The sequence below is a fragment of the Hippoglossus hippoglossus genome, chromosome 9 (genome assembly GCF_009819705.1).
Source record: "Hippoglossus hippoglossus isolate fHipHip1 chromosome 9, fHipHip1.pri, whole genome shotgun sequence".
Classification (NCBI taxonomy): Eukaryota; Metazoa; Chordata; class Actinopteri; order Pleuronectiformes; family Pleuronectidae; genus Hippoglossus; species Hippoglossus hippoglossus.
The window spans coordinates 29,069,091-29,082,795 of NC_047159.1; the positions used below are offsets into that span (position 1 = coordinate 29,069,091).

The following is a 13,705-nucleotide window of genomic DNA, read 5'->3' on the forward strand; positions in this document are numbered from 1 at the left end:
AAGACACATGAGTTAAAACAAGTATCAAGAAAACTAGAAAGGAAGTGGCGCTCCAGCAACCTTGTTGAAAATCTCCTAGACTGGAAGAATAGTGTTAAAGCATATAAGAAGGCCCTCCACAAAGCAAGAGCCGCCTACTACTCCACATTAATAGAAGAAAATAAAAACAACCCCAGGTTTCTCTTCAGCACTGTAGCCAGGCTGACTGAGAGTCACACCTCCACCGAACCCAGTATTCCTCGATCCCTAAATAGCAATATCTTTATGAATTTCTTTAATGATAAAATTCTAACTATTAGAAATCAAATCAACCATCTCCTGCCCTCAATTGGCACTAATACCCCATCAAGAATAGAAAACTCAGAAACGGCTAAGAATCCTACCAATTATTTAGACAGCTTCTCTCTGATCAGCCTCGATCAGCTGACCAAAATAATCTCATCTTCTAAACCAACAACTTGTATCTCAGACCCCATTCCTACAAAATTACTTAAAGAAATTCTGCCCCTAATTGACAGTTCATTACTGAACACAATACATCTGTCATTATCATCAGGATATGTACCACAGTCTTTTAAAATAGCTGTAATCAAACCCCTCCTCAAAAAACCCACCTTAGACCCAGAGATTTTAGCCAATTATCGTCCGATATCTAATCTCCCCTTCCTGTCTAAAATCCTAGAAAAAGTTGTAGCCAATCAGCTGTGTGAGTTTCTCCAGGAAAATAATATATGTGAAGACTTTCAGTCAGGGTTTAGAGCCAATCACAGCACAGAGACAGCCTTGGCAAAAGTCACTAATGATCTTCTAATAGCTTCAGATCAGGGGTTTGTGTCTGTCCTCGTTCTGTTAGATCTTAGTGCAGCATTTGACACAATTGACCATAATATTTTATTACAGAGACTAGAACAGTTAAATAGCATTAAAGGAACCGCCCTAAAATGGTTTAAATCCTATTTCTCAGACCGCTCCCAATTCGTGCAAATTAATGATGAGTCATCTGTGCGCACCAAAGTTAACCATGGTGTTCCACAAGGCTCTGTGCTCGGCCCAATTTTATTCTCATTATATATGCTTCCACTTGGAAACATTATCAGGACACACTCGGTAAATTTCCACTGCTATGCGGATGACACCCAGTTATACTTGTCAATAAAACCTGAACAAAGTAATCAAATAACTAAACTCCAAGCATGTCTCAAGGACATAAAAACCTGGATGACCCGCAATTTTCTCTTATTAAACTCAGATAAAACAGAGGTTCTAATACTTGGCCCTAAACACCTTAGAGATACATTATCTAACGATATAGCTGCGCTAGACGACATTGCCCTTGCTTCCAATGAAACAGTCAGGAACTTGGGAGTGATCTTCGATCCTGATTTATCCTTTAATTCTCACTTAAAACAAATTTCTAGGACAGCCTTTTTTCACTTGCGTAATATCTCCAAAATCAGACATGTCCTTTCTCAAAAGGATGCAGAAAAACTAATCCACGCCTTTATTACATCCAGACTGGATTATTGTAATTCCTTATTATCAGGCTCCAGCAGTAAGTCGTTAAAGACTCTGCAGCTTGTCCAAAATGCCGCAGCACGTGTCCTGACAAGAACCAAGAAAAGAGACCACATTTCTCCTGTATTAGCTTCGCTACACTGGCTTCCGGTTAAATCTAGAATAGAATTTAAAATTCTCCTCCTCGCCTTCAAAGCCCTTAACAATATGGCACCATTATATCTTAAAGAGCTGTTAGTACCTTATCACCCCACTAGAGCACTGCGCTCCCAGAATTCAGGCTTACTTGTCGTCCCTAAAGTCTCTAAAAGTAGAGTAGGAGCCAGAGCTTTCAGCTATCAAGCTCCTCTCCTGTGGAATCATCTCCCACTTTCAGTTCGGGAGGCAGACACCATCTGTACGTTTAAGAGTAGGCTTAAAACCTTCCTTTTTGATAAAGCTTATAGTTAGAGCTGGTCCAGGCTTGTCCTAGACCTGCTCTTAGTTAGGCTGCTATAGGTCTAGAAGGTCGGGGGACACATGACACACGGAGCTTCTCTTTCCAGCTTCTCCTTCCTCTTCTCAATCGTTATCACATCAAAGGAATTCATATCCCATCAATACATGTTACTGACTTGACTTCTTCCCCGGAGTCCCTTTGCCTTATCGTCCGCAGATCCAGGGCCGCGGCTGTGGCCACATCGTGGATTAGGATCTGTGGATCACGTATCAGAGGTCGTAATGGTGGATCCAGTATGGCGGATTCTGCATCGTGCTGGCTGATCGTGATAATAAAGGCAGATCCTTTATCGTGTTGGCATCAGATACTGGTAGTGGACCACGACCGAGGTGGCAGCTGATGATGGATCCTAATGGCGGCAGTGGACAATGACTGTGGACTATAGTGGCATCCGATCTTGATGGTGGATCATGATCTTGCTGGCTGCTGACCATGGACTATGATTGCAGCAGGACTGCTCGATACATAGTATTTCTCCTCAGACACTTGACCATTAATGACATTAATCCACCAATTCACTGACCTTCAGTTATACTTCAAAATGTTTACCCTAATCAATGCTGCTAAAACCTTTATCTTGATGTTCTCCTTTACACTTGACATCCATTGCACTTCTGTCCGTCCTGGGAGAGGGATCCCTCACATGTGGCTCTCTCTGAGGTTTCTACGTTCTTTTTTCCCTGTTAAAAGGGTTTTTAAGTAGTTTTTCCTTACTCTTGTTGAGGGTTAAGGGCAGAGGATGTCACACCATGTTAAAGCCCTATGAGACAAATTGTGATTTGTGAATATGGGCTATACAAATAAAATTTGATTGATTGATTGATTGATCAAGCCTAGCAGTCACTTATTTTAGGTAATTCAACAGAATCCAGGAATTTCGCAATATCCTCATCAGATGCATTACAGCTAGAAGTGTATAACTTTGTATATAGCTCTCTAAAGTAGGCATTTATATAACAAGGATTGGTTAAAGTTTCCCCAGTGGAAGTCCTGCCTGTGCACCCCACAATTGCCTGGCCAACAATTTGCCTGGCTTTTCATTCAATTCAAGTTGCTTTTGTCTCAGCTTAAGTATTTGCTTATTAACCTGATTACTCAAGATTATGTTATATTCACTCTTCAATTTCATAATATGATATAGATCTTTCATGGACCGAGAGGAATAGTATGCCTTCTCTGCTTCCTAGAGCTGCACCTCTATTTCTGCAAGGCGGTTACGCCTTTCCTTCTTTTTCGAAGCTTTATATGAGGTAATTTTTCCTCTTACCACAGCCTTAGAATATTCCCTTAAGATAATATCTAAAACAGCCCCATTATCATTGACTAACAAAAATTCATCCATGGCTACCTTTAAATAATCGTTAAAATGACCGTCTTGCAGTAATAAAGGATTAAATCGCCAAGAATAAGATGTTTTGGGTAAAGACCAATTAAAGGAAATGGTAAGAGGACTATGATGGGAGATTAAGATTCCCTGATATTTTGTTTGTAATACATTTGAAATTAGCTTAGAGTAAATAATGAAATAATCAATGCATGTGAGAAAAATGAATATTCTTTATGAGTTTGGTGCTGTATTCTCCATATATCTACTAAGTTAAAGGATTTAATAGAGTTATTCAAAATTGCCACTGAATTAATAGATGGCTCAGGGTCATATTATTAATGCTTCCTGAGACGATCAGATATCCACCAGAAGGGTTGGTATAGAGATAATTGAAATGGCACAGATTTCTTAAACAAAATAGCGACCCCCCCCAGCCTTGCATGAAAATGTAGATTAATAAACCTTTGAAAACCAATTTGAGCCTACTTTGATCAGAAGGTTTAATATGCGTTTCTTGTACAAATATTATGTCTGCAGACAGAGATTTCTGGCGCAAGAACACCTTCCCCCTGTTAAATTGACTTCCCATACCCTTTACATTTTAAGGAACAAAAGTTATTGTCCCCATATCAGAAGTAGGCGTATTTCTTATGGAGCTTTTCTTCTATCTTTATTCAACAGCATGGTCTTTCAGTTTGAGAGCTGTTGAATTAATGTTCAGATTGTGTATTACTTTTCATCAAATCCTGCCCTTGCACTGAAATAGCCCGTTTGTACTAAAATTTGCTCTGCTTCTGCTCAAACTGTGTGCTTGCACTGGGCTATATTGTTGCTCGCACGGATTTCTTGCGCTCCAGCTTCAGCCCTTCTCTGCACTCGGGCTGCTTTCTGTGTGCTCGTGAATCGTCTGCTCTCACATTTCTCCTCTGCTCTTGGATTTTTTTATGCAACAACCCTGTCAAAATTCCCCAACCAATAGAATGCCAGGTGTAGTGTTGAGCACTGGTCAACCAATGAAATGAATGAAATGATCCCTGCCTTGTTGCGGGCGTGTTCGCTTTACTTCAGATCATCCCGTGTGGTTGGTTACTGACTTAACTCAAGAGTCTAGCGGACCGCCAGCCAGCATGGCCGTGGCTACCATTGAGGACACCGAGGTTGGGACCTCTGTATTATTTATTTATTTTTAAAAGAAAAAAAAGGTGATTTAACTGCCTAAAAATGACTTGTACAACGCCAAAATACGATGTGCTCCTCCGTCTGATCATCACCGTCATTGCTTGTGTGTGTATGTGGGCGGTGGGTGAGTGAGTAGGCGGTGGAGTGGATATACACTAGACTGTTCTGCTCCTGTTCAAACAATGTAATAACCACATGTTCTTTGGCAATTATAATGGAAATTACAGGCTCAAGTTAACTACACACCTAGCAGAAGTATAATAATATAGTATTTATTGTATACCACATTTTGCTTATGTTGATGCACTTTTTGAGAAACGTTTCTATAATTCAAATACAAAATGATGCAAACTCAAACACAAAGATGAAATAAAGAAGGTGGATATTATTTTCCTTAATTATCTTTGGTACACTTGGCAGGAGTGGGAAGTCACAAAGAAAGGGACAGGCAGTGAATACAGAGGATGAGAGAGAACAAAGAGAAGAGGATGCATACAACATTGCATGAATAATGCAATGTTGAAGGCACAGGGACTATTAAGATTAATTCTGTGCTAAACAAAGCATATGAAGAGAAGGTCGCAACATTCTCCTTTCCATCTTAGATGTTATTATCCAACTTTCTAAGAGGAACATAGCACTGCGTGGGAGCTGGACTGGTGAAAACGAAGATGGCAACTTCAGTCATTTCCTTACCTGGAAATCCTCATTCAACACCACACTTAAACACCATCTTGAAATAGCACCAAAAAATGCTGAATACATCACACCAACAATTGAAATTTAGCTAATAGCATGCTGTGATGCCGAGATTGGGGAAGACAGCTATGGAAATAAAAAAGCCAGGTTTTTCACAGGTGAAATGTCTCTTTGCCGCCTCTGGGTCATAAGTTTTTGGTGGCACTCTGTCCGAATCTGCTCCAGTGTGTAGATGTCTATGGTGTGTAGCTGTGAGATTAAGTGTAGCTTCTAGTCTTCTTTGACGTGTGGCAGACAGGTCGGTGAGCTCCTGGCTGTGGAAGGATGGATCCATGTCATCTGTCCCACTTCAATCAGCTGTAAACCCAATGTGATGGAAATTTGACCTGGTGAGACTTCTGAAATAAAGAGATTAGAGAATAGTAGTCTTTTAAGTATACTTTAGTCCTTGCAAGGAAGGTCAGATAATCATACAGCATGCGAAGAGCATTCTGCAGAGGGAATGACAAAGAAACAGTGGCAGGCATGTGCTTTTTATGCAGATGAAGTGAAGAGATGTGTGTGTGTGAAGAGTTGAACTGTGTGTGTGTGTGTGTGTGTGTGTGTGTGTGTGTGTGTGTGTACTATGTGTGTGTGTGTGTGTACTATGTGTGTGAACTGAGTGAATACTAAAATCCCAGGAGATAAGACACAGACACCTCTTCAAGGTCTTGGTGGGGGGAGACCAGCACAGTCACAGATTTGTGGCCCTGATGTCATCTTGGCAGTTACACAAGCAGAAATAGTATGCATAAGCAGAGATAATATATAGTGTGGTATAATGGTAACATTTTCCATTACACACAATCAGTACAATCAGCACAGTTCAATGACAATATACACCTATACATGTAACTGAAAAATGCTTCAATGAATCGAATCTTACCCTCTTTCTTCTCTGTCTACTCCTTAACTTTCAATGCGGCTGCAAGGTCCGGTTGGATGTAACGGAAGTTCCTTCATACTGGCTCATAGTATGTCTTAGTACATCATAGTACGTCTTACAGGCAGCTGTAAAACAACATGAGTAACATGAGTATATTATAAATAAACGGAAATAGCCTCGCTAATTCAACGTTAGAAGATCCACAGTAAAAAACACAATTACTATAGTTACTTACATTCAATGGCGTCATTTTCCACACTGCAAATCCGGACTTGCAGTGAGAGCTTCGGCAAAATGTGCAGTGACTGCCTCGTTGTGGGGGGAGCTCAGGCTGTTAAAACATAATGATGAAATGGATCAGATAAAGTAAACCTAGAGAATGTATTTTATACAGCACAGCGTGTCTCTTCTTTAATCTTACCCTTGCTCCAGTTCGTGGCGACTGCCATTTGCCTCAGAGGTGTGAAGACGACGGACAGTTTCCTAACAGGACTAAAAGTCAGGTTTATGAAAAAACTTAACGAGAACAAACTCTTAAGTTTAAGCAGTTCGTACATATTTAAACCGCTCAAGCACTCGATGCTCTCTTCTTCTTTTAGCAACTTTCTCGCTAATCCCACAGTTGTATGTCCTTTCACAAAAAGATGCAGAAAAACTAATCCACGCCTTTGTTACATCCAGACTTGATTATTGTAATTCCTTATTATCAGGCTCCAGCAGTAAGTCGTTAAAGACTCTGCAGCTTGTCCAAAATGCTGCAGCACGTGTCCTGACAAGAACCAAGAAAAGAGACCACATTTCTCCAGTATTAGCTTCGCTACACTGGCTTCTGGTTAAATCTAGAATAGAATTTAAAATTCTCCTCCTCACCTTCAAGGCCCTTAATAATATGGCACCATTATACCTCAAAGAGCTGATAGTACCTTATCACCCCACTAGAGCACTGCGCTCCCAGAATTCAGGCTTACTTGTCGTCCCTAAAGTCTCTAAAAGTAGAGTTGGAGCCAGAGCTTTCAGCTATCAAGCTCCTCTCCTGTGGAATCATCTCCCACTTTCAGTTCGGGAGGCAGACACCATCTGTACGTTTAAGAGTAGGCTTAAAACCTTCCTTTATGATAAAGCTTATAGTTAGAGCTGGTCCAGGCTTTCCTTACACCTGCTCTTAGTTATGCTGCTATAGGTCTAGAATGTCGGGGGACACATGACACACGGAGCTTCTCTTTCCAGTTTCTCCTTCCTCTTCTCAATCCTTATCACATCAAAGAAATGAATATCTCATCAATACATGTTACTGACTTGACTTCTTCCCCCGGAGTCCCTTTGCCTTATCGTCCGCAGATCCAGGGCCGTGGCTGCGGTCACATCGTGGATTATGATCTGTGGATCGCGTATCAGAGATCGTAATGGTGGATCTTGTATGGCGGATTCTGTATCGTGCTGGCTGATCGTGACAATAATGGCGGATTCTGTATCATGTTGGCATCTGATAATGGTGGTGAACAATGACTGTGGACTATAATGGCATCCGATCTTGATGGTGGATCATGATCTTGCTGGCTGCTGACCATAGACTATGATTGCAGCAGGACTGCTTGATATATAGTATTTCTCCTCGGATCCTCGACCATTACTGACAATAATCTATCAATTCATTGACCTTCAGTTATGCTTCAAAATGTTTATTCTTATCAATGCTGCTAAAACCATTATCTTGGTGATGTTCTCCTTTACACTTGACATCTATTGCACTTCTGTCCGTCCTGGGAGAGGGATCCCTCACATGTGGCTCTCTCTGAGGTTTCTACGTTCTTTTTACCCTGTTAAAAGGGTTTTTTAGTAGTTTTTCCTTACTCTTGTTGAGGGTTAAGGGCAGAGGATGTCACACCTTGTTAGTTTAAAAAGGCACAGAGGTAATGATGTCTGATCTACTGAGCGGGCTACATGGCTTTCATAGTACTGCCATACAAGCCAGTAGACAGTCAGATTTACCTTTGGCCTCAGTGTACCCTCAGGTTCGGCTTGTAACGCTATTGCAATTAAAAGCCTGGAACACCTGATGACACAAAGGTACACAAATGAAGATATGTCACTAACATCCACCGGAGTCTGCATGAACGGGACCAAAGGTGTTATTGATGTGTAAAGCCCTATGAGACAAATTGTGATTTGTGAATATGGGCTATACAAATAAAATTTGATTGATTGTTTACACGCTATTCAGATCTAAGAGTTACTTAGCTTAGCAGTTAGCAATGGCGTCTCTCTGTAGTTTAGCTCTTACCGTAATTTGGGGATTGTGCGCCCGTCTTTTCCGCTTCGACTCCTCCACACTAGGCCCGCGGCTTTGCTTTTCAACGCAGTCATCCTCTCCTCCAGGGAAAACAGTGTTGTGTTGACTTCATCAAGTTTTGTATGCCGAAAACAGAGTCATTCATTGAACCACGTAAAACAACAGCCGGTAGTTTTTTGTTTGCGGGAGACAGGCACTTCATTCACAAGGCTGTGATTGGACGAGCCCTCTAACGTGATGACGTTAACGACTATCGTGGCATCTTCAGGAATGGACTTATTCACGAGCTGAGTGTGACGTTTTCAGAGTAAAACTTCACAAATGACCTTTTCACTTTTGAAGCAGCGGTTATTTTTGTAATGATCCGGTTGGCCTTCTTCCTACACCGCCGGGTGTAGAGGTCCTCCATGGATGGCATCTCTGTCCTGGTGATGTGCTGAGCAGACTTCACCACCCTCTGTAGAGCCTTACTGTTCAGGGCGGTGCAGCTGCCGTACCAGGCGGTGATGCAGCCAGTCAGGATACTCTCTATTGTGCACCTGTAGAAATTGCAGAGAATCCTGGCATCCACGTTGAGCCTGCGGAGGAAGATGAGCCGCTGTCTGGCCGTCTTCCTGATGGAGTCTGTGTGGTGAGTCCAGGTCAGGTCATCACTGATGTGAACCCTGAGGAACCTGAAGCTGCTGACTCTCTCTACCGTAGTCCCGTTGATGGAGCGTGTTCTACTCCTTGTCTCTTCCTGTAGTCCACGATCAGCTCCTTCGTTTTGCCGAGGTAGAGATGGAGGTTGTTGTCCTGCACCAAGATGTCAGGGCTCTGACCTCATCTCTGTAGGCCTTCTCATTGTCGCCGGTGATCAGGCCTCTGACGGTCGTGTCATCAGCAGATTTGATGATGGTGTTGGAGCTGTGGGTGGCCACGCAGTCATGCTTGAACGGGGAGTACAGGAGAGGACTGAGCATGCAGCCCTGGGGGGTGCCGGTGTTGAGAGTCAGGGTGGAGGATGTGGTGCTGCCTATCCGCACAGCCTGGGGCCTGCCTATCAGGAAGTTCAGGATCCAATCACAGAGGGTGATGTTGAGCCCAAGGTCTCTGAGCTTGGTGACGAGCTTCAGGGGCACGATGGTATTGAACGCTGAACTGTAGTCAATGAACAGCATTCTCTGATATGTGTCCCTCTGGTCCAGGTGGGAGAGGGCGGTGTGAAGGGTGAGGGAGATGGCATCTGCAGTCGATCTATTTGGCCTGTTGGCAAACTCAAGTGGGTCCAGTGAGTCAGGGAGGGAGGAGGTGATGAAGGATTTGACTAACTGCTCAAAACACTTCATGATGGTGGAGGTGAGTGCTACTGGGCGGTAGTCGTTTAGGCAGGGGGTTTTAGTTTTCTTCGGAACAGGGACAATGATGGTCTCCTTGAAGCATGTGGGGACTACAAACTGGAGAAGTAACAGGTTGGAAATGTCTGTGAACACATCTGCCAGCTGATCTGCACACACCTTGAGAGCTCGGCCAGGGATGCCAGCAGGTCCAGGTGCCTTGCGTGTGTTAATCCGCTTAAGTCAGGGGTCGGCAACCTTTACTATCAAAAGAGCCATTTTGCCTCCTCTTCCACCAAATAGAATTTGTCTGGAGCCACAAAACATGATAACACAGCTTATAAAGTTTTATATAAAGTTATACTCAGAGTTGTGTTAGTTCACACTTAAAATGAACTAGTTCAAAGTTCAGTTCATGCAGATGAAAATTAACTAGTTCACGTTCATAGTATATTTTTAAAGATTTTCAACTAAGTTCACGATTCCAAAAATTAACTATTTCATGATCATTTGTTCCATTTGTTATTGGGATGATTTATGTGACAAACTTACGATATTGTGTTTAGTTATTAATCGATGGTGTCAGATCATGTCTGCGTGTCGCTCCGCTCATTTTAACACTGAGTCCACGTCATCGATTCATTTGCTGATGTAGCAGATGACCGCGTCCGTGTATGTGTTGATGTTGTTGTCCTGGAACACACACCACTCCGTAGTGCTGAAGCTGTCCCGTAGAGCCGAGCCTGATTGGTCGGACCACCGCTGAATGGTCCGAGTCACCAGTCTGTTACGTTTGAGTTTCTGCCTATAGGAAGGCAGCAGCAGCAGAACTGAGACGTGATCTGATTTGCCGAATGGGGGGCGAGGGAGGGCCTTATACGCATCCCGGAAGGGAGTGTAAACATGGTAGAGTGTGTTCTCACCACGCGTAGGACAGTTGATGTGTAGATGGTATATCGACAGGACTTTCCTCATCTTGGCGTTGTTAAAATCACCGGCCACAATGAACGCAGCCTCTGGACGTGAGGTCTATGCCCTTTTGATAACCGCATGCAGCTCGTCCAAGGCCTGATTTGTGTCGGCATGTGGCGGAATGTACACCGCTGTTATAACGACAGATGTAAACTCCCTCGGGATGTAATAAGGTCGGCATCTGATCATGAGGTGCTCCAGGTCCGGAGAACAGCCCGAAGAAATAATCTCCAAATCCGAGCACCACAGATTGTTCACCATGCAGCAGACAAGTGGTGAATGGAGACCCCCTCGGGAACAATGGCGGAGTCCGGGATCGAGCCAAGTCTCCGTGAAAACCATAACGTTACAAAACTCACTGTCCCGTTGAAAAACCATCCTGCTCCGAAATTCGTCCAGCTTGTTATCCAGAGCGGAGGCCGGTTATAACGGCTCCTCAGCCGGACTAGGACGCCGGCGTGCGACCCTCGTTTCCTTCATCGCCTCCGTGCTCCAGGTACAACAGGTTAACATCGCCATGGGCATTCCCCTTTGTTGGTGGCAGGGAAAGGTGTTTTCCATCATCAACCTGATGTGCAGAAGTTGTTCTCTATCATATTGTATCATAGGGCTCACTTGGTCAGTGTGCACAATGCAGAATAAAGCAGAATAAATAACATAAAAAAGAGCAGAGCTGTGGGGGAGCTTGAGACACGGCAGCCTTCCTCGGCGCCATCTTAAACAGACAACCACCTATCATCAGATGTGCCCTGAAAATTGTATCACTGATTACACTCATTATAGCATACTTACTTATTATATAAGGCAAATCTATTCAAGCTACAATTTTTGATTCTATAATTATACTTTGCCTGAGAAAGCCTCCCCTACACAGTTTATTGTGATAAAACTTTTAAACTAAAGACGACTGTTTGGAGTTCAAGCTCCACCAAGTTTATTGTTTCAGAAACAACGTTAGTGCAGCTGCTGCAGTGTGAAACTCTTGAGCTGGACTGGCCGTACAGTTAAGTAACATTGAATTTAAATACTTTAATATGACCACAAACACAGATTTTTATTCTGCAGAAACCGACTTACTGTGATCGACTGAAACGGGAATATTTAACGCAACTGCATTTTAAGAGCAGCTGTTTAAAGTACCATTACATCTCCTAAAGCTCTTTATTCAGAGTATTGGTGTTGATGTGTTGTAACGTGTTACAGTGAAAACTAAACGTGTCGCCTACATTCCGTTTTTATATCGTTAATCTTAAGCAGACCTGACTGAATTTGTCATTCGTGTGTTAAATAAGTGAACATGCACAATAATGTATTTGTTTGTCACATGAAAATAAATAATTGGAAGTGTAACTTTACTAGAATAGGCAGACACATAGAGAACCTGAGGCTGATGTCCACCACCTATTTCCTAAGCTGAAGTGAAGTGATTATGATCTGACGAACTCTGAAGTAATAAACTTTTATTTTTATCATGCAAGTCTTTGAAAGTGTTAACCTGGCACATGTATGACTTTACATATCTGTGTATTTGTGTTACGTTTTTAACTAGGTGACTCAGACTGCCTGCACCTGTGGATGTCCAACATGAGACACAACTGGAATCCAACCAGACTGAGAGTCATCACTTCAACACTGACTCCAGGTACAGACCTGTTTTCATAACTGACAAACAGTCAAAGCAAAGTATTATACATAATGCATTAAATTATACTGTATATGCAGTACTTTTAATGTGTAAGATCTCCATACTGCACATTCACTGTCTTGGTAGTGCACTGTTTAATCCAAAACCATATTCAAATACATAGTTGAAAATCAAGAGAATATAAGGACACACTTTGTTTATAAGTAACACTTCCTCTGCAATAATGCCATACTTTTATGTTTCCTGTCATTTTATTAGGGGCGGACGAGCCTGAAGGACACAGCTGTGCTGACCGTGGTCTGTCTATTATGGCAAAGAAGAAAAAGAAAGAACTTTTCGTTAGCTTTTTAAAAAAATCTAAAGTGTATCAAATCAGAAAGTAAAAGATGAACATTGTTGTGAAAACAGTGTTAATCTTTTTAACCAACCATAATGAATATAGAAATTCATTCAATATTATCCATGACACTTAGCATGACTGCCAACTGTAAGCAGTTGAAGGTCATCTTTAGTTAAGGGAGGAAGACATCAAGTGTTGTGCAGATGAAGCTGGTGCAGGTCATCCTCATGTTGACCAGCCTGAAGCTGCCGATCTCCACCATGTTGGTACTGCAGTGCTTCATGTAATGAAAAGAAAAAACTCACTATAAAGGATGTTTTATGCTGAAACCACTATGTCACATCTGCAGGATAACATGGAACAAAGGAGCAACACCTCAGAAATACATCTCTGTAAATACTTTTTACAGATACTGTACAATACAATTAATAACAATTACAATACTTTTGACACATGTAATATCAGCTGTGTTAAACAGCCAAGACTGGTACTGGACAGTTTATTCTGTGTTTAGCAGGTGGAAGCACCATAGATTTCAGCAAGAACTGATGAACTGAAAGAAATAAACATTGTACAAATATATAAAATGTGTTTCTACCTCATCTGTAATATTCAAGGTGATATTCTCTAACAGTGCTGTTGATAACAGCCCACATCAAGTCCCTTGACTTCTCTCAGTGTGAAAACAGATAAATATATAATAAATATGAGAACTTTTTACAACAGTGGTGTGTGGAGATTATAATCACATTTTAACTGTCATATAATTACACATCTGCATTGAGTCTAATTTACTGTAAATTCCACAACAGGCTAAATAAACGAGGCGGTAATAGTAATGGTGGATATACAAGCCTGTATCAAACCATTTATGAAACATATAGTTACTATCACATGCAACTTACACGCTTATTGATATTAACGGGAGCAATTCCAATAAGGTTCTTGCACTGTTATGGCTTGGGCCCTAAAAGTAATAATTGGAGCATTCCAATAGG

The 13,705-nt window shown here is 42.0% G+C and overlaps 2 long non-coding RNA genes across 2 annotated transcripts; both read left to right on the forward strand.

Moving 5' to 3' along the window:
* On the forward strand, window positions 1–6,076 carry LOC117767932. Its single transcript, XR_004614968.1, has 3 exons — window positions 1–11; window positions 4,650–4,652; window positions 5,914–6,076. It is a non-coding gene; the product is annotated as an uncharacterized LOC117767932 (long non-coding RNA).
* Window positions 6,077–10,527: 4,451 nt separating this feature from the next.
* Window positions 10,528–13,290, forward strand: LOC117767936. The gene is made up of 3 exons (XR_004614972.1): window positions 10,528–11,218; window positions 11,669–12,364; window positions 12,626–13,290. It is a non-coding gene; the product is annotated as an uncharacterized LOC117767936 (long non-coding RNA).
* Window positions 13,291–13,705: the final 415 nt, after the last annotated feature.